Source organism: Bemisia tabaci, chromosome 4 (assembly GCF_918797505.1).
Source record: "Bemisia tabaci chromosome 4, PGI_BMITA_v3".
Classification (NCBI taxonomy): Eukaryota; Metazoa; Arthropoda; class Insecta; order Hemiptera; family Aleyrodidae; genus Bemisia; species Bemisia tabaci.
This window is the reverse complement of record NC_092796.1, coordinates 51,904,427-51,924,302: the sequence shown is the minus strand read 5'-3', so window position 1 is coordinate 51,924,302 and position 19,876 is coordinate 51,904,427. Positions and strand designations below refer to the sequence as shown.

Sequence of the window (19,876 nt, the reverse complement as noted above, 5' to 3'; positions counted from 1 at the left end):
GGGGGGGGGGGCTAAGTACCCCAAGACCCCCCCCCTCCTCCACCAACACCAATGCTATACAGAGACTTTCCCATCGAAATGATAAAATCCGATCTTATGGCCCGAAGTCCCCCGCTGAAAATGTTTCATCTGGAGACGGAGGTTCACGAGAAAAGTCTCGCGAACGCCCACTTTTGATGAGAAAACGTCACATGGAGCAGGTGCACGGGCGAGGAGATTCCTAGCGCGAAATTACGTCAGAGCAACCTGATGCAGCGTTTGCCAAGTTACGCTGCAGTTCCCTGAACCTGTTCGGCGGGTGGTGTGTTTGTCACGATGCAAGACTCGTCGCTAACAATGTAAGCTCGTTTTCATGGCATCATGTGTCGAAACACAACACTCGCTCGGACTGCCAACAGTAGGTTGAATCATGATACCGTACAAACCGTTCGCGTTCTGAAGGAATCTGGATTGGTTTCTACTCGATGATGAGCTCAACCCGACTGCCCCACCCCTTAATGCAACGAATGGATCGCTCTTGTTCGGAAATGCATGGGCGAAACCATGATCGGGCAAGATAAAAATTAAATCAGCTATTGGCGGATCCAGCAAATTGGCAACACTGTCTTTTCTCCATTTAAACCTATGGAAACGTATCGATTCTTAGAGGATTTAATGGAGGAAATCCAGTATTGTCGAATTGCTGGATCCGCCTCTGAGATCAGGAGGTCAACGCTACAACCTCAGCCAAATGATAGTTGATGGGTAACTTCTTGAGCAAAAAATCAGATACAATTTGCCTAATAATGACTGATGAATGTCTGGGTGAGCACTTTGCAAACGCAAGTTTGTACAAATTTGGTTAGGACTGCTCGACTCTTCCGTCATCAGTCATCATTACGCGAGTCTCAGCGCTGATTTTCGCAAGTAACTTCCCTGGTAAAAATTGGCAGTAGAGTCTGTGTTCCAAAATACCATAGACCTACAGCCGGCTGTAGGATTTTCAATAGCTTCTATAGCCGGCTACACAATTTCTTATAGCCTTTTATAGCCGATGGCGATTAAGCAACAGCCTGGCGATAAAGTGTATGCTAAACGTTACTAATTACGGATGCTAGGACTTAGTGAGTTTTTGGACTACCGCTCTCTTTTTGGGCCGTAGTATCTTGATTTATTTTGAGAGGAAAGCTCCGTACTTTTGAAGTATTCCTGTCGTGCCTAATATGTTGGAGCGCCTTCAATTTCGTATGATACTGTGCAATACCTCTGGTGTCAAATAGTTGCTTCAAGCGCCGTGGTACGCTGCGGCGCGGCGCGGCGGACGGGCAGCCAGCGCGAAACGCGCATTGGCGCCTACAAACCTAACAGGGATACTTCACGCATTGCGCAATGCGTGAAATGCGTTTTGTAAATATTAAGGTGATTCCGTACAAACTTAAGGATTTACAAAGCACACTAATTTCTACACATTTTCTTATAGCCTTTTATAGCCGATGGCGAAAAGGCAACAGCCAGGCGATAAAGTGTAAAGCCCGGCGATAGAAACTATAGCCCGGCTGTAACATTTTTTATCGCTTCGTGTAGCCCGGCCGTATGATTTTTTCCACTTTCTACAGCCAGCTATATGATTTTCTATCGCCTTCTTCAGTCGGCTATAAGAACTCCTATGGTATTTTGAAACGCAGCTCCTATCGCCAATTTTTAACCAGGGCTAAAGTTCCTGAAAATGTTAAGGAAAAATATCTACAGCTTTCTCCAAAAATTATCTTTCATCGAAAAAAATCTGGCAACTTATGAATGTTCATACGGCGTTTTCCTTAGCATAGCAGTATAATAAGCAATTTGAGCAAGAGAAGTTGGCAACATGGAAATGGAGTTACGTTCTTTTGTGAGAGAAACGCACTGGAAAAAAAACACATTGGATCTAGAGTCCAGATTCTTGAAAACATTGACAAGAAAAAGGACTCTGGATTCAATCAGATTTAAGCTTAAATCAAAAGGAAATCCTCTCAAATTAAGAGGCTTGGTTCTTGATTTAAGCTTAAATCTGATTGAATCAAGAATATTTTTTCTTGTCGATGTTTTTAAGAGTCTGGACTCTAGATCCAATGTGTTTTTTTTCCAGTGCGACGGTTTAGTCGACCAGGAGCACTGATTCGGAATTTAAACGTAATTTTCTCCCGCAGAAGGGCGCGGCAGGGTCCAATTTTTATCTTCGATCTAAATTAAAAATGTCCAGGACCAGTGAAATTCCCTGGTCACGCATAAAAAAACGCGTGTTGATTCGTGAGGCCGGGCCCGCAGTTAATGCCAAGGTCAGGGCGGAAGGTGTGAAAAAATCGGCTCGGACCCAGCAAAATGCGAGCAGGAAGAGAACCGTTTTATATTGTCTTCTCGACGGGCTTTTTCACGTGACTTTCACTACGGGTTGTGAACTTGCGAGAGCCTCCCGTATTGTTTTACTGCCGGCTTTCGCAGGTACTATCTTACGCGCACATCTCTTACTTCTTTACCGGCTGCGTATTTGCTGGTCGCACGGGCATTTTCGATCCGATTCTGCTCGATCTAATCATGAAATCGCTCACAGAAAGGAATTTAAAGCTCCGTTCACGCATGGCGTTACGTGCGAAACGATTGCAATATGAACTTACAAACTTTAAGTCGCGAAAGTATTTCACTTGGAAACATTTTCCCGTTAAATATACCACAACAGGAATTCTTGTTGAGTCGACCGGAAATCTCAGGAAGTACCTTAGAACTGGCAAGAATACCGTCTGGAGCAAGGAGATCTCATGTTGTTTCGACGAGAATTTCCTGTCTTGGCATACTCAACAGGAATTATTTGATCCAACTGGACATTTTTTTCCGTGATAAAAATGCGCCATTGCGCACTATAGAATCACAGGTTTCCAAATTGAGTTTCCAAAGGTGAAAGCGCTCAAAAATCACGTTGAGCAGGTTTAAAAAGTTTGAAATCCTTTCCTCAACTAACAACTCACCTTATTTTGCGAGGGCAATATTTTCAGTCGACCGATTTTTGTTACGTCGGGTGGAAAGATTCGATTTTGAGACTTCGAGAAAATCTAATATCTCTCTATCTCCGTATTTTCTTTCAGACTAAACTTCGTCGCGTTAATTGTTCGTGCCTGTAAAGGACGCAAAGTTGCATCTTAATTCGGCAAAGTCATGCGTTGACATTGCAGATTAAAATTTTAAACGAAATTTTTTAGAAACTATTTGTTTAAACCGCAAACTTCTACCGCCATAACTCTGATAAGGTTTTGCATTTTCGTGAGTTTTTTTTCAACTGTTTATACCGTTTGTGCAACTTAACAAACAGTTAATCCAATCAATGTCATTTTCTTCATGGGTGTTGAGGGTGGATTCTCAATCTCCTCGATACAAGCAGTTTTCTTGCTTGCATTAAAAAATTGTTTGCACGTGGTGGCAGTTCAATTTGTTAGTGACTACTTTTCCACTGGAGCAATAATCTTCTTGGTCATACCAGTTTTTTCTCTCTCCCCCCCCCTCCCCCAATGGTTTTTTTCCCTAGAAATTGCGAGTAATTGTTTCCCAATCTATTTAATAAATGATATCCCGCAATAAATGGATTTTTGCTTTGGATTATTGCCTCTATTTTCAAGAAATGGCACATAAAACATTGGATTTGCATATAAATATCTTAGACGATGTAATAAAAGGTAGGAAAAAACAATAAACACGTGTTTTGAACACTGTTAGCATAACAAGATGGCAAAATTCCGCATAATTCTACTGGGAATTCAAAACAGAAAAAAACAAAAATGGATTTTAGAGTTAAAAGAATGGTTCTAATGAGCCTCACAATCAGTGCAAGACTGCGCATGAGAGGGGCGGGGTTTAAACTTAGACAGATGCATTGGAATACCAAGCGTAGGTCACGCCAAGAGACCTGTATACTGGTGCAGGTCTTTTTTCACCTCCTCAGCAGATCAATCTCACAATCAGTCGGTGAGCTCAGCTCATTAGAATTATTTTGTAACCATTATAATTTGTAGTTTTTGGGGGCGTTTGATTTCCCCGCATAGTGTGGACCACCTTCCATAAAGATTCAATTCAAAATTAAGAACTTGTATCTTTGCACAACTTAAGTTAAAACCAAAATAGAAGTATATTATTGTTAATAATAAGAATTAATCAATTTCAAAAGAATAACTAAAATATTTCATTCTGGTTATGTTCAGTATTATACTAAAGTATAAAATAGTATAAATTGTGGAATTAAGCAAATCAAATAAAATAAACTTAAACTTATCATAAAGATTGTACTTAAAACAGATAAGTAATAGTTGCTAATATTTATGGATCTTTCAGTGTTCTACCATCCTGTTACTATGTACTATGTAGATGATGTTTTGTTAAGAAAGGTGCAGCAGAGCTGAAGTTGCACGGTTAAAATTTTCCTCTTTTCGTGGGAAAGAATTCCCTCCTCTCTCTTCAGGGTTGCCGAAATGATTTTTTTTTAAATTTTACTTGAAAATTCTATTGGGCTCTGGTTAATCCTTCTCAAGTCATGGCATCAATGAAAAGGTTATAAGAAGTGAGAGGCGCTAGTAGAAGTACCGAAAATTATAGGCGTCTGCACACAATGCCCCATAAAGCAACTTAACGTACTTGGACCATGGATGACACGACGGACTTAATTACAACCAGTCGGTCCAAAACTGTCCCGAGACAAAAGTCTCCACCGGGAATGTGTCGATCGATGGTGCAGCTGTGAAACACGTAGCTCTATCGCGCTGTTTCAGAATTGTCTGAATATAATTTCATTTGTATTTTATTTCTTTTTTTAATTTTTACTTTTTTCGGACGAAAGTAGAGCAATTAGAAATTGGGTCTTTTATAGGTGCTTCAATCAAAAGCAAAAAAATTCGCATATTTAATAAAGTTGAATCATTAGTTGATCTATGCTATTTCTATAACGACACAAATTCAGGCAATTTAACCATTTAATACATCGATGGCTGAAGTCAAAAATCTCCAACTTACCCGTTGGGTACTCGGGTGTTATTTTTTTGGAAAAGAAAACCAACCAAAATGTACTCTTGAAACGTTTTAAAATTTACTTCACGCGTTCAAAAATATTCACACAAAATTTCAAAAAGATACTGTGGTAGAATTGAAATGTTATAATGACAAAAACGTATTTACCGACTTTCGCTTTGGTATACAGCTGGCGATAGTGCAAAACTACGTATCACTGTTGCAGTCTTTCAAAATTCCCGCTCTTATTTTATTCTTGTACATAAATACAAGCCGGCTGGAAAGCTTGAAATTCATACAAAATACGGAACGCAGACCTGATTTCAGGGAGAAAGAGCCGAAAATAATATAATCTTGAAGTATCATTTTGGATCCTCGCAGATAAGATAAAATCCCGCCGTTGGCCGCCGCATGTAAAGTGGTCAGTGCCTGGACAGTCAAAACGCCTTCACTCCCGTGCGTATGCAAATCGCACATCCATGGAGCCCGAATAGTTGCATCCAGGTGCTACGACGAAATGAGCTTAGTATGCGTCGCAAGCGACACAAACTGAAACTTTGATTGTTTCTCCTATACACCTTAACTTACTTTCAGTTGTGCCGATGAAGAGAGCCATTACAGATTCTTATCACGACATTGTAAATTTTCCGAAAAATACTTTGATTGTTTAAATATATGAAAACGTTGCCGTCTTATAATATGGGCTTGCGGCCTCTGCCTTCTTTGATCCAAGAACGACAAACGCGGTGGAGTCGTTTCATGGACACTTCAGGGAAAAGTAGAGCGCGCATCTCAACATATTCGCATTTTTCCGCTAAAGAGTTAAAAAAAAGCCAAAAGAAAGAGAAAATAAGGTCAGAAAAAGAGTCAGAAATATAAATCAACCTACGATGAATGTAGAGCCCACGCGGCAGGGCCCAGAGCTCAAAGAAAAACATTTTATGTTGCTAATTATTTCAGGGTCATCAGTGATGAAGTGCCTATATTATATCGATATGTATACATCATTAAAAATAAGCCAATTTTATAACAATCTTTTTTTACAAATGCAAAATACATACTTCATAAAGACACTGCTGAATACACCTCTTTGGCACCAGCTCCGGATTTTAAAGTATTGAATTCCACTTGCCGCTCTGCGAGCGAAAAAGAGACCGCACTTCTCTCTTGAATGTTGTTGACCTTCTGATCTTGCGACCAAAGGTGCATTGGATAAACTTTCAGTTGACTCGGAGGAACTTCAACGATTTGCTAGAATGGGGGAATTCCGCGGATCGATCAGAATTCCTCTGATCCTTTCGTGGAACTAGTTCCCGTGATTTCTAATCTCAAGCTGATCTTCCGACACGCAAATGGGAGGTGGAAGAAGAAGGGCCATCGATGTTTGTGACAAACTATACTCCAATGTATCGAGTTTCTCAAAACTTATCTCTTTTGTGCTATCCCTATTAGCAAGACGGAGAACAAGATTGTTTTGAAAAAACCTTTTTTTTCGATCTTTTGAACTAAATACTTTTTAGAAATCATTAACACATGTTTTGAAAAAAACTTGGCAATCACAGTTCTGGAAACCCTACACTAAGTATAAAAAATGTTTTAAAGAACCCATTTTAACGACATTTTCAAAATAATATAAAACATTTATTTTTATTTTATAATTATTTCTAGCCAAATTGCGAAAAAATTTTGAATGTAAACTTTTAAAGTTTTTTCAATGATTGAAAAATGACTGTACAACTTTGAATTTTAAAAACTTACATTTAAACAAATTTTAAAAAATGAATATTTGTTAAAAACGCATGAATTAATGACACCGTGACGTATCCCATCAATCGTTCAAAGTCATTTTAGAAATGTTTAAGTTTTAGATTGGGTGCCTTTGGCGACTACTCTGGGGCATTTGAGTGTCGAAGAACGCCAGAGTGCGTTGTAGGAGGAGCGACTTTAAGTATATATGCGTCAAGTTTTCCTTCGTTTGGAGGATGTGTCATTGAAACATTTTATTATTTCCAGAAATGTATAAAAGAGAAACAAAACTATTTCAAGCGGCATTGTGCTATTAGCGCGATGACGTCAGACGAGCGCTGTCCATTCCTCTATTTCTCGAGGAAACGGATAGATAGCGGTCAGCGCTCACACCGCTATCTGATGACAGCGGTTGGGCAAGCTGTTGTTAACAGTCAAATGGACTATTTCTATCAAACAGAACTGTGTTCATTATGACGTGAGCCCCGTTATACATACACTCTTATGGGTCTCAGGGCTCATGTCTTAATGCACATAGTTCCGTTTGATAGAAATACGTCCAAATGTCGCGGGGGCTAATCCGCCCTCATCTTAAATAATCGCTTTGGCACGCTAATACTCCTAATAGTCCAGCTTACTCTCCATAATTTCCCGAGCCCATGATCCCCCCCCCCCCCCATCCTTCTACTCTCTGCATTTTTGCGGGAAAACATGCGGGATGACTCGTCGGATTAAATCGCCTCTCAATGGGAACTACGCCACACACGAGTCACTACTCCACACAAAGGTAGTTCTCCTGAAGAATGTCCTCCAAAGCTTCCAGAAATGACCAGATCACACTGAAAAAAATAGCTCTGTTTATAGGGTTCATGCACTTTCTTCATTACAGCAACAGTGGTTTCCTTCATAAGAAAGGGTTCTCCATGCTACGGACCGATGTCCTGTTCTCAAAACAGAAAAGTTCTGTAAGAATAACATAGAAAGTGCAGGAGCCCTGTGATCAAAAGGTTCTGTCATCAGGACAGATTACTTTTTTGCGTGCGGACACAATAAGCGAATTTTCGCGATCGAATATCATTCACCGTTGAATGATATTCGACGATTGTGCATTTTTTTTCAATGATATTCGACTTCTTCGTTGGTCTCACCAGAGACCGTTGAAATCCATCAATTTGAAATTTCGAATTCACCTCGGGACTTGAATTCGATTTTTGAATTGATGCAATCAATGTCAGAAACTTCATCTCTCACCAAAATGTTTGTTCTGTCATCTCTTTCTGTTGTTGTGTTTTGTCAATTCAAGTCTGGTGTTTTCGCAATTTCTGTGTTTTAGTGTTTCGTGTTTTCTTATTTTCTTCTTAATTTCATTTATGAAACAAATTTGAGCTCTGATTGGCTCCTGACATCACCGATCATCGGCATCACTCAGCACTGATCAATTCGTTTGATGAATGACATTCGATCGCGAAAATTCGCTTAAAGTACTTCAGAGACCCATCTCCGCTATCCTTCTCATAGTTTAAAAGTTACTTTCGAAAATTAACGCTTAGATTCGCTCTACAATGAATGATGATCAAAGAGTTAAGAAATTCGTTTAGCAATCCTTGCCTAATTTGCAAAAAACTAACCCAGGAAAGTGCCGCGAACACCGAGAGCTTCAGATGTCTGACCTGAACTTCGGCAGTTGGACCTTCACTATTCGGATGCGTGATCCAAAAACTTCAGAGATCCATATGACCTCAACTTCGGGTCCCGCAGTTTTTTTTTTCTCCGTGCATCAAAGTTTATAATTTTCAGCATTGATTTCGACCAAATATCTTTCAAATTCCAAAAATGATCAGAGGTCTGAGCACCTCACTTCCAGAGGATTACGAGACGGCTCAATCAGTACTGCAGATCCTGCTCAGTTCGAAACCGTATCTTTTCACGGCCTGTCGCATGTGTAAGGTGTTTCCGATTCCTCTAAGCGCCGGATTTGGAAACCACACCGAAGCGTGTAAATCCAGATGAAAACCGTCCGCTTGGACGTCGCGTCGGGTGCCGGTGATATATCTTAATCCACCTGTCGAACCCGCGGCTTACGAAACCAACACGAGGAAACGCCGACACCGTGTCAGACCAGTTAATCTTGCAGAGCCGATGGAATGGTGGAAAAAATGCCAGGCGGAAAATGAGCGGTATCCTGATTGCGGGTCAATTCGGCCGCATAGATCGCCCGAATCGGAACTTGGTGAATGATACAAGATACATGAAGTGATGCGGATCAGAGGGAATTTGGGCAACAGGGAATGAGCTCATGTCTCAGGAGGTCTTAGGTTGTCTTGAAAAAAAGAAATAGCAGTAAGACCTATTAGCAATCCCTGATAAATATTGGCTGGAATTTTTTTTGGAATTCCATGACAACAAATGAACTTGTTTTGTAATTTATAATTCTTGCACTTTTGAAAAGTAGATACTACCCCTAATATAAAAATGTGGAGAAATGGTGCTTGGTCCACACCATTTCGCGGGGATGGCAAAGCCAAGAAGTTCCAAAAATTATAATTAGAGTCAAAATTAAATTTTTTGAACTCTAATGCGTACCAGTACGAAACTATCATATACGCGGAGAAAAAAACTTCGTGCGTGGGACCCGAAGTTTAGGTCATATGGATCTCTAAAGTTTTCAGTTTGAGTATCTGAACACTTATGGTCTAGCTGTCGAGGTTCGGATCACACGTCTGAGACTTCAGTTGTTACATTTGAAGTACTTCGGTTTTCACATCCGAAAAACTTCGGTTCTCACATCTGAAGTACTTCAGATGTAAGAACTGAAGTTTCAGATGTGTGATCGGAACCTCGACAGCTAGACCTTAAGTGTTCAGATGCTCAATCTGAAAACTTCAGAGATTCATATGACCTAAACTTCGGGTCCCACGCACGAGGTTTTTCTCCCAAATATGATCTTAACTCTTTCATTTCTGGTAGACTTTTGGTTTGAAGTGATTAGTGCCCCGGAGGCATTTTCCCATGTTCTTGCATAAAACCTTCCACGATGTGGTGCTAGAACGGATTCATCAAGAGTCTCCGTGGGTCCAAAACCAGGTAGGCTCGTTCGTGGTTAAAACTACCATACTTTTCCCTTGATACACGGAGAAAAAAAACTTCGTGCGTGGGACCCGAAGTTGAGGTCATACGGATCTCTGAAGTTTTCGGATCACGTACCTGGAAACTTGAGGTCCAGCTGCCGAAGTTCGGGTCAGACATCTGAAATACTCCGGTACATACCGAAGCGCCTCGATATCTGACCCGAACTTCGGCAGCTGGACCTCAAGCTTTCGGATCGTGATCAGAAAACATCAGAGATCCATATGACCTCAACTTCGGGTCCCATGCACGAAGTTTTTTTCTCCGTGTAAATGTTTCAAAGAGTACGCGTACGTCTACATTGCTCAGACAACCAGTACTGTGTCTCAGAAATATTAGATCTAGAAGGGGCGTATTTAGCTTTAAGTACATCCATTAAAACTGTCGTTTATTGCTAATCACAACGAGAGCAGCGACTCAAATTGGTTGTTGGAAAGTTGAGTAAGGACACGGAGTCTCACACTGATTGTGAGCGGTGGCAATTGGAAGCCCCTCTCCCCTCTCTCAGAGACCGGAGAGAGCTTCTCTTTTTATCTTGACCATCTAACCGCGCCACTTAATTTTGAGGACGAGCTTTAGGCGGCTCGCCACGGCTCCGCACAATGGGTTGCAGTGTTAACAGCAAAACGCACTGTATGTTTACGATATTAATGACTATGTGGAGAGGGGGTCAAAAATCAGAATTTTAGAGCTTTCCTGTTGATTCAGGGTAATGTCATTTACTTGAAATCTGATTTTTGGTGATTGCGCCCATCGTCAAAAAGCCCGTTTGATTTTTAAAACGTGAAAAGCAATACCCCCATCAAAGGTTTTGGTTCACCGTTTCAAGATTCAACCTGCGGTGTTAGATTTTATACTTTTTAATACCGCAAATATAGTGTTTTAAACTGAAAAATGCGTATCTCCAAAATTGCGACAATGCGAATTTTTGCTCATGTTGTATTCCTTTTTTTTTTTTTTTTTTTTGAAAAAAACGAACCGACATTTTCTTCAGGCCTTATCCACACAATTGCAGTTAGGGCGAATTAATTTCACGAGCTGGGGGGCTCGAGGAACAAGTTATAGCTGAGTTATAATGGGTTCCTGGAACAAGTTCGCCCGAAGTTCCACGAACCGTGCTCGTGTGGACAAGGCCTAATATTTTCAGTAAATTTTCCTTGCTTCGCAAATATTCCCAGAAACTTTCAGGAGGATATCTAGCACGTTTTTGTGAAAAAAAAAAAAAATAAATAAAAAAATCTCATAATTTACATAAATATTTGAAAGGTCCATGAACCACAAGAATACATAAGTTGCAGGCAAATAGTACAATCAGGCATTTTGTGAAATGCCTAGGCAAATAGTCAAATATTCTAACTTAGATTGAGATTCTGATTCTTTTCCTAATTTCAGACAAAATAATTCATTGCTTCAGCAAGAAAAAATTCTTAGTAAAAATTTGCACACACAATAGTATTTTAAACCATTTTTATCTCCAGAAGTAATTGAAAAGGAAGAGACAAAAAGAGTTCGTAGGTTTGCTGAGTTAATTTTCCAAAAATAGTGAAAAATCGTGAGCTCTACGCCATAAATTCACAAAATTTACAAAAATCTGCCTAGGCATTTTATAAAATGCCTGATTTCACTATTTGCCTGCGACACATACGTAGCCTTATTCTTTGATTGTCTACGATTGGTCTGTGTGATAGTGTAACTTTCTTCCACCGTGCGTCTGTTTGGAGATTTTTATTAGTGGCATCACGAAAACACAAAACACTCATTACTTAATTACTTAACACCACACGAAACCAAGGCGTGGGCAGAGCGTCACGACAACACCATACGATGCAGCGAAGTGCAGACGCTATTAGTCATACATTACAACGGATATCGATTTATTCGCATTGAAAACAATGGGAAAGGTTACAGGTTTGCGGGGATCCAATTCGATAGGATATGAATGCAAGCCTGATTTTATTCCAAACACTCTTTTAAGTGAATCTGCAGCGTTAAGAAGTTCCGAATAAACTAGCAGGACGCGCTACCAAACTCTGGAATGAAATCAGGTATTATTATAATACAAAGATAGATATATTAAATTCCAAGTCTAATAGGTTCTACCAGCTTCAGCATACCTACAACTAGATGGTTAAAACCGAAACAAGCTTTGAAAGTTTAATGCAGGTTAAAAATTGATCCCAGCTTCTCTTATATGAATATCTGTAAGTGCGAGAAAGAAAGTTATGACTCTTCAATTTTAACAGAGCTCCCGTTAAAAATCATAAAAGCCGAGGGACTCACCTTGAACTGTGCGGATTCTAATGGCATAAACAGAAAAATCAAAATACACCCCTTGTGCGGAGAAATGTCTTACTGCATGCCGTTGAAGGTTTAGCTTCAATATTAATTCAGAACTTAGGAAATAAAGGATACCTACGTTTCAAGATGAGGAGGTCATTGAAAATTGTGATTTTCCGGCAATGCGCAAGCAAAATTTTGAAATTCGTGTTTCGTTTAGCTCTAATTTAGTTTCATGTATAACGTTGGTAGTGTACAGAAAAAAATGGGTAAACTATGTAAAAATTCCTCACTTTTTCCTCTCTCTTTTTGCTGTCAGGTAGTACGTGCATTATGACACGCGATATCATGTATAAACGTTCTTTATGAGCATCAAGAAAAAAAATTAGGGCTCACATTTTTTACTTAATTTGAATTTATTTATCTATTTATTTATTTATTTATCTATTTATTTTTTTTTATTCTTTTTTTTACTACTTCAAGTAGCCCACAAGGGCTAATCCTTGTCCCGTCCCCCCTCCGTCCCTACAACCAGTCCCAGGGAACCATTGTTTGAGACCGTCAAACTCGGGTTGCCTGGCCGGAAATCGAATCCGGGACCTCCCGCTCATAAAGCTAGCGCTACAACCACTACACCATAGGAGGCCGACCCGCCTCGACTTCGCGAAATTTTTGGCCTTGCTTTCGCCGGAAAATCGTGTTTCACTCCCTCGTTACATAATTGTTTTACCTCTAATCACATTAAAAAAGCTATTAAAATTTAAAATTTATTTTTGCTTGAATTATTGATCGTAGGGTGCAAAGCTTGATAATAGAAAAGTCCCCAGACTGCCTGTTTCGCACTGAAAGGCAGGTGAAAAACTTCAAATTTTGCACTTGCAAAAATTGACCTTTTTGTCGGAAAAATTCTGGCAATATTTTTGAAGCAATTGAATAGTATAAGCTTGAATACGATTTTCCTGCATTACTCTAGTAGATAACAATCAAGTGGTGGATTTCCCACCTTCGTTGCCTGCATGAGATTGAAATTATGAAAATTCATTTTCTCTCTTCAAACGAGTGAGATTTAGAATGAAATCTGTTAATCCTTGGAAGGAGAAAAAAGAGAGTTCAAGAAGTTATCAGCGATTAATTTCAATTAGAACACAGCAAAAGATCGATCAGCATCTCTCAAGTGGAGAGACAAGGGGGAAAAGGCGCAAATCAAACGTGGGTAAGCTCAAAAAGAAGGTAAACTTTTCATCGCAATACGATTTATATGACACTTAAGTGTTAAGGATCATTAATGAATGAGGCAAGACTCCATTAATTACGTAGGTATCTCAAATTTTAGTTAAAATTCGCAGCGCTGATTTGGTATACCAACACCACAGAGCTGACCTAATTATTTTATTAACTCACATTTTTTGCGAGATAATTCATATCCAAAGGAATTTGCTTTTTTTCTAAATCTGCCTACAATCCTACATGCTTACTTCTGATATGTTGTTTTTTCTTTTCTTCCCCCTCCCCCAGTATAAATTTTTTCAGTGGATCGTGGAATTCAGTCCAAACTACGTGACGTTCAACTTTAAAATCCTCTCTCTCTCTCTCTCTCTCTCCCCCTCCCTCCCCCCCCTCTCTCTCCCCCCCTCCCTCTCTCTCTCTCTCTCTCTATGATCGTGATGTGACCCCACTCTGCATGGCCTTTGAAACATTTGCAAAAATAATTACTGTCAGCTCCCGTGCCGTGATGAGGAGAAACGCATTGTGAACACGCAGGCGTTGTTGCGTCTTTACTGATATAGTTCACATTTTCTGGGAAACTTTTGCATAATTCAATTTTAATTTTTTCACAGGGTATTTTGCACTTCTTTTTCTAGTATAATTGAAAATGCCAGAGAAAATCATTCACAAGTTTTTTTCAAAAATAAATACTTTCTTAGGGGATATTTGGCAGCGCTCGAATGTTCATGAGCCGTTTTTCCTCTGCGCAGCACTCATGCTCTCGCGACATCAATTTGTGATTCATGGAATGATATTCATTTCTCAGGACATTTTTTTGTTGCCAAACCTACGAATGAAATATCACGCAGCATTCATTGACCAAGGTCATTTTTTTTGTGAATGTAGAAAAATAAATGAAAAATTCTTTATCGGTCAGCGCACGATCAAACCAGGACAGTTATATAAAATTCCTAATCTATTAAATTTAACGTTGCCAGATGCGGCAAAAAAAGTTCATGTCTTGTTTCCGTTGACATGCGAAAAGCGGGAAGCATCTTTTCCTCCCCCACCTAGATGTTCGTGCCCCTCTCCTTAAAAACAATTGGTGATCGCATTTTATTTCGCTTAATACCTCTGGGCTCTACGAGTAGTAGTTGGTCTTATGCTTACCATTCTAGGAAAAAGGGAAATGCTTAATTATTTCGGTCACAATGAAATTATTAATTTTATAAAGTTCCTTTATCAGATTTGACCGTTCATAGGAAAAATCACATATAAGTCGGCAAAAAACGGCAAAAAAATCGAGTGTTTCATATACCAAAACGAGAATTCTGAGTAGAAAACGTCAAACCAGACTAATTTTAAAGACGGTTGAAGCTCACGATTCAGTGGACGCAGTGGACATGACGCCTCAAAAAATGATCCCTCTGTATCCACACTTTCTATAAACGCACTCTAACCGGGTCAAAATCAGCCGTTTTAGCGCGAGTAACAATATTACATGTTTGCTATCAGTTTTTAACTAAAATTAAATATATCCAACATAGGACATTCGAGGGACTATCTGATTCCTTCGCAAGATTCGTTTTTACTAGGTTTTGGTTATGCTGGAAGTTTACGTACCTAACGCGAGTATTATCTGGAAAGGCGAATGGAGTATACTTAAACATTGTTTTATAATACCTCACCGGCAACATCGAAATTCAGCATGAATCTACGCGCAAGTTAAGCCGGGAATGTGAGCTGCAGATCGACCCTACTACAAAAAAACAGGACAGCCTCGAATATTTCAGTCAGATGACTTTAAAGATGGAGTCCTCATAGGCTTGTGACTGAAAAAGGAAATCACTCATGTGAAAAAGTACCGAGATCGAGTAGAGCAACACATTTGTACTTTTATGTCATGGCCAGTTTTGGCACGACGAGGGTTCCTCTCAGTACCTAGAGCTAGAATATTATTGAGGAAAATTTGGGAAAGCATTAAAACTACAAACATTGTTGCTACCAAGGTCTTCAGACTGCATGGACCTGTTGAACATGTTGAACGACATTTTTTAACTTTTTATTTAATTTATTTCTTTCCTTATCATATCTTACATACAGTTTTACAATGTATTTATGTGTAAAATTCAATGAATTTAGTTCTGATGTAGGATTTAAAGCATAGCCGTTGAAGGGTAATAAGGTTGGGAAAGTCTCCCCCTTCAAGCATAATCTAAAAATGTGTCGAAAAAATATAAAACTAAAATCATTCTTCATAAAAGGACATCATGAGAGTAAAGCATAACGCCTGAGGCGCGAAGGATTTCGGGGGGTTAGACCGCGAGGCGGTTATGGGACGTAGCCTCAAATTATTTTCATCATTTTTTCTCATCAACTCCCACAATTAGAAATTCGGACCTTTAAATTTTGGAAATTTTAAAACATTTCTTGAAGTTTCTGGTTGTAGCTGGTGACATAGACAGGTAGATAGATAGGGAGATAGATAGATAGATAGGGAGATAGATAGGGAGATAGATAGATAGATAGATAGATAGATAGATAGATAGATAGATAGATAGATAGATAGATAGATAGATAGATAGATAGATAGATAGATAGATAGATAGATAGATAGATAGACCGATAGATCGATAGATAGATAGATAAATAAATAGATAAATAGATGGATGGATCGATAGATGGATAGATAGATAGATAAATTAATTAATAGAGTTAATCCTAAAAACAACTTTGCCCGTATCAGAGATTTCGACGTATTTATCATTCAGGGGCTCTGCACAAAGCAAAACATGTTTTATAAAAAGCATTATCAATGTGAAAGGATTTAATTTCAATACATCTCTGTCATACATGATTGTCTGCAGTATATTGCTGACGAAGAATGTACACGCTGTACTGCATGAAGGTTCCTACATTAGCATTGTGGGCCACAAAAAGAGAGAAAAAGTGCATTCAAATTAAAAAGCAATCACAAATAAAAGATCAAGGGTTATGTGACAGCACTAAATGTCAAGTCGAAGTTGTTCGGAAAACTACTGCAATTTGTAGGTGCAAAAAATTTGACTCAGCGGATCAACTGTGTCTCCGTAACGGTTTCCACTGACCAGATTAACGTCCATGCTTATCGCATAAATGACAAGGCCACTTGAATGGGTCGACGCAGAAAACCAAACACGTTAAAATTTCAATGAGCCCTACAGTCCATAGTAAACCTAATACACTCGATTCAAAATAGCAAAAGACATATAAGGTTTCTAATCTGACTTAATTGGTTGTTTTCGGCTGGAATGAACTGGTAGTTAATCTCGGAGAAGAAGAAGTGCAGGGTGCCGGCACTTATTGCATCTTACGTTATTGGCGATTAATTGAGTGGCATTTTTTTATCCTTTTTTTCTAGAGCTGGTTTCTTGGTGCATGCAGTTTTTTTTTCCTTTTTCCCAGGACTGTTTTGAACTGTGAGGCAATTAAGATCCTCCGATTCGGAGATGCTGAGTCTAAATGATCTGCTCTTCATCTTGGGTTCTAACAATTTTCTAAGACATTAAGACTGCTCACCTGCGTTTGAATTTCTCTGTTAAGTATTACGCATTAGAAATTTCGAAGATTTCTAACGTCAACGTAACATTCCTTCCAAACTCTTTGGTCACGGGACGGTATCGCAAAATTTGCTCTTGACGTACTTTCTAGAGAAATTCCGCTTTGAAAAAAAAAACTCTCGCTCAGAATTTTTCTCTTGTTACTTAGGTTTTGACTATAGAATATAACCGTAGACTCATTAAATGTTTTTGATTAGTTACCTAGGATTAGGACTATAGCTGTACCTATACCACAGAGTAGAATCAAATAAGTTTTGCTCTACCATGTCTGTCGACTTTTTAGCCCTTCAAAATGGAAAAATCTGACCTTTTTTTTTTTAAATTTGTTCAAAATTTTACGCTTAATCAGATCCCAACATCGTTTTCGGCAGTTTTTGCCATTAAATATCAGAATTTTGGCCCTAAACAGCTGAAATGTCCTGTACCGTAGCCTGTCTGTGACTCAAGTGCGCAACTTTAACGCTACATAACCACCATCTTGCATCTAAATACTTCCACTTCTGCTGTAAATTCACACTCAACTTGTACCTAACTTATTATTTTCAGTTATATTCATCCAAATAAGTGAAAATATTGACCGTCTTTGCGTCAAGCAGCCTTGTCTGCGGAATTCGCGTCCTGTACCGTAGCCCCCTTTTTTCAGCATCATTTCGTCCGTTAGAGTGCAGCACTTATGAACTTTGTTTACTTTTTTTGCGTTATCGTGACTATCACACGCTGATGTCGAGCAGAGGAAAAAAAACCGCAGTGAAACAGTAAATTTTGACCGTTTTTTATGAGTTTCTAGGTTTAACGACCATCTAGGATGTCCTTACCGTATACCTACCTTTTTAATGCATAAATCACTTCAAACTCTCGAATTTTGGTATTTTTTGATACGCTCTGATATCTTAACCTCAAATCCAGAATTTCAACCACATGCGTGAATATGCCCGAGCACCATTGCCAATAATCACACGATGTGTCCGCACCGTATGGGCGGGAGCGCGAGGGACTTCAGAAAACATGCTGAAGTTTTAAAATAACTAAAGTCACTTTTTTAAAAAACGATGGCTCCAAGAGCAAAACTTATTTGATTCTACTCCACACAACATTACTTGCTGATGACGTTGATCCATTATCATAAAAGATAAAAAACGTAATGACGCCATATTTTTTCCGTAACCCTCCGCAACACGCCATAAACGAAGTGCAGTAAATTAATAACAAAACTGGCCACCTAACTACCAGACAGACGTAAAAAGTATGGTTTTTTTCTTGGAAAATAATGACGTAAAGACTAATATTTGACTAACTTCGGCAACCCTGTTAACCGGTTAAGAGAGGCGCGCGTCTAGTATAGGTCGCCCGGGCCCGCCCCAGAATAATTGTTTGATTTGATATGAATTTCATCAACAATTACGGCGTCGGGTAATTTGAAAATCAGGTGCCTCGTAAAAACCGCAAAATGCCGGTGACTTTACTGCAAACATTCGAGGTCGGATTATTTTGGAAGGAATGCGCGTTTGCACCTGACGCCAGGCATATCTATGCAAGGAGAGACCGCTCTTGACCTAAATTTAGCTGTCAATCAAAATAAAAATACAAACATAGGCTCGTATTTATATTCAGCTCCGTGGAAAAAAATTAGGGGTTATTGGATGATAAGTGCATTTCCAATTAAGTGTGGTGGCACCCTGGTAGTTCCCTGATAAATTAGGTTACTAACCCAAATGTTACCCCGATTTGAGTTGCGCTACCACCACAATTAATTATTGGAAGTATCAATATCATCCAACAAATTGGGGCAGTACCACAATTTTAGGGGACAACCCCTAACACTTCCGTGTCCTTTCCTTAGGGATGAGCTTGGGGGCTCAATACGTAACGACTAAGAGACGAATGAAAAGGCATTTAATACAGCATCAGAAAATGGACAAGTTTTACAAACCTCCGGTAACCCTGGTAAAAATTGGCGATAAGAGCTGCGTTTCAAAATACCATAGGAATGCTTATAGCCAGCTAAAGAAGGCTACAGAAAATCATATAGCTGGCTGTAGACTGCGGAGAAAATCATACGGCCGGGCAATACGAAGCGATAAAAAATTATGCAGCCGGGCTATAGTTCCTATCGCCGGGCTTTACACTTTATCGCCTGGCTGTTGCTTTTTCGCCATCGATTATAAAAGGCTATAAGAAATTGTGTAGAAATTCGTGTGCGTTGGAAATCATTAAGTTTGATACGGAACCACCTTAATATTTACAAAACACACATTATATTTTCCTTTAATACATATTTTTTTTTCATCAATTAAAATGAGAATAATCCATACAGGATGTGCAAACATTTCAAAATCATGAGTTGAATAACGCTGACTCCGCCAGATTAAATATTAGAGCCTAACACAAAGCGGAGCTGCGACGCACTGGCGCCTACAAACCTAACAGGGATACTTCACGCATTGCGCAACGCGTGAAGTATCCCTGTTAGGTTTGTAGGCGCCAATGCGTGTTTCGAGCTGGCTGCCCGCCTGCCACGGCGCTTGAAGCAACTATTTCACACCAGAGGTATTGCACAGTATCATACGAAACTGAAGGCGCTCTAATATATTAGTAATGACAGGAATCCATCAAAAGTACGGAGCTTTCCTCGCAAAATAAATCAAGATACTACGGCCCAAAAAGAGAGCAGTATTCCAAAAACTCCTAGCACCCCGCGCGCTAGTCCTAGCATCCGTAATTAGTAACGTTTAGCATACACTTTATCGCCTGGCTGTTGCTTAATCGCCATCGGCTATAAAAGGCTATAAGAAATTGTATGGCTATAGAAGCTATTGGAAATCTTACAGCCGGCTGTAGGTCTATGGTATTTTGGAACACAGATTCTACTGCCAACTTTTACCAGGGAACATTCAACAAAAAGTTTTGGAAATGAATCCGTG

The 19,876-nt window shown here is 39.4% G+C and overlaps 1 protein-coding gene across 2 annotated transcripts in view; it reads right to left on the bottom strand.

The window, feature by feature from the left end:
- exp (expansion) overlaps positions 1–19,876 on the bottom strand; it is a 319,500-nt gene that overhangs the window by 273,761 nt on the left and 25,863 nt on the right. The gene's annotated exons all lie outside the window — the stretch shown is intronic.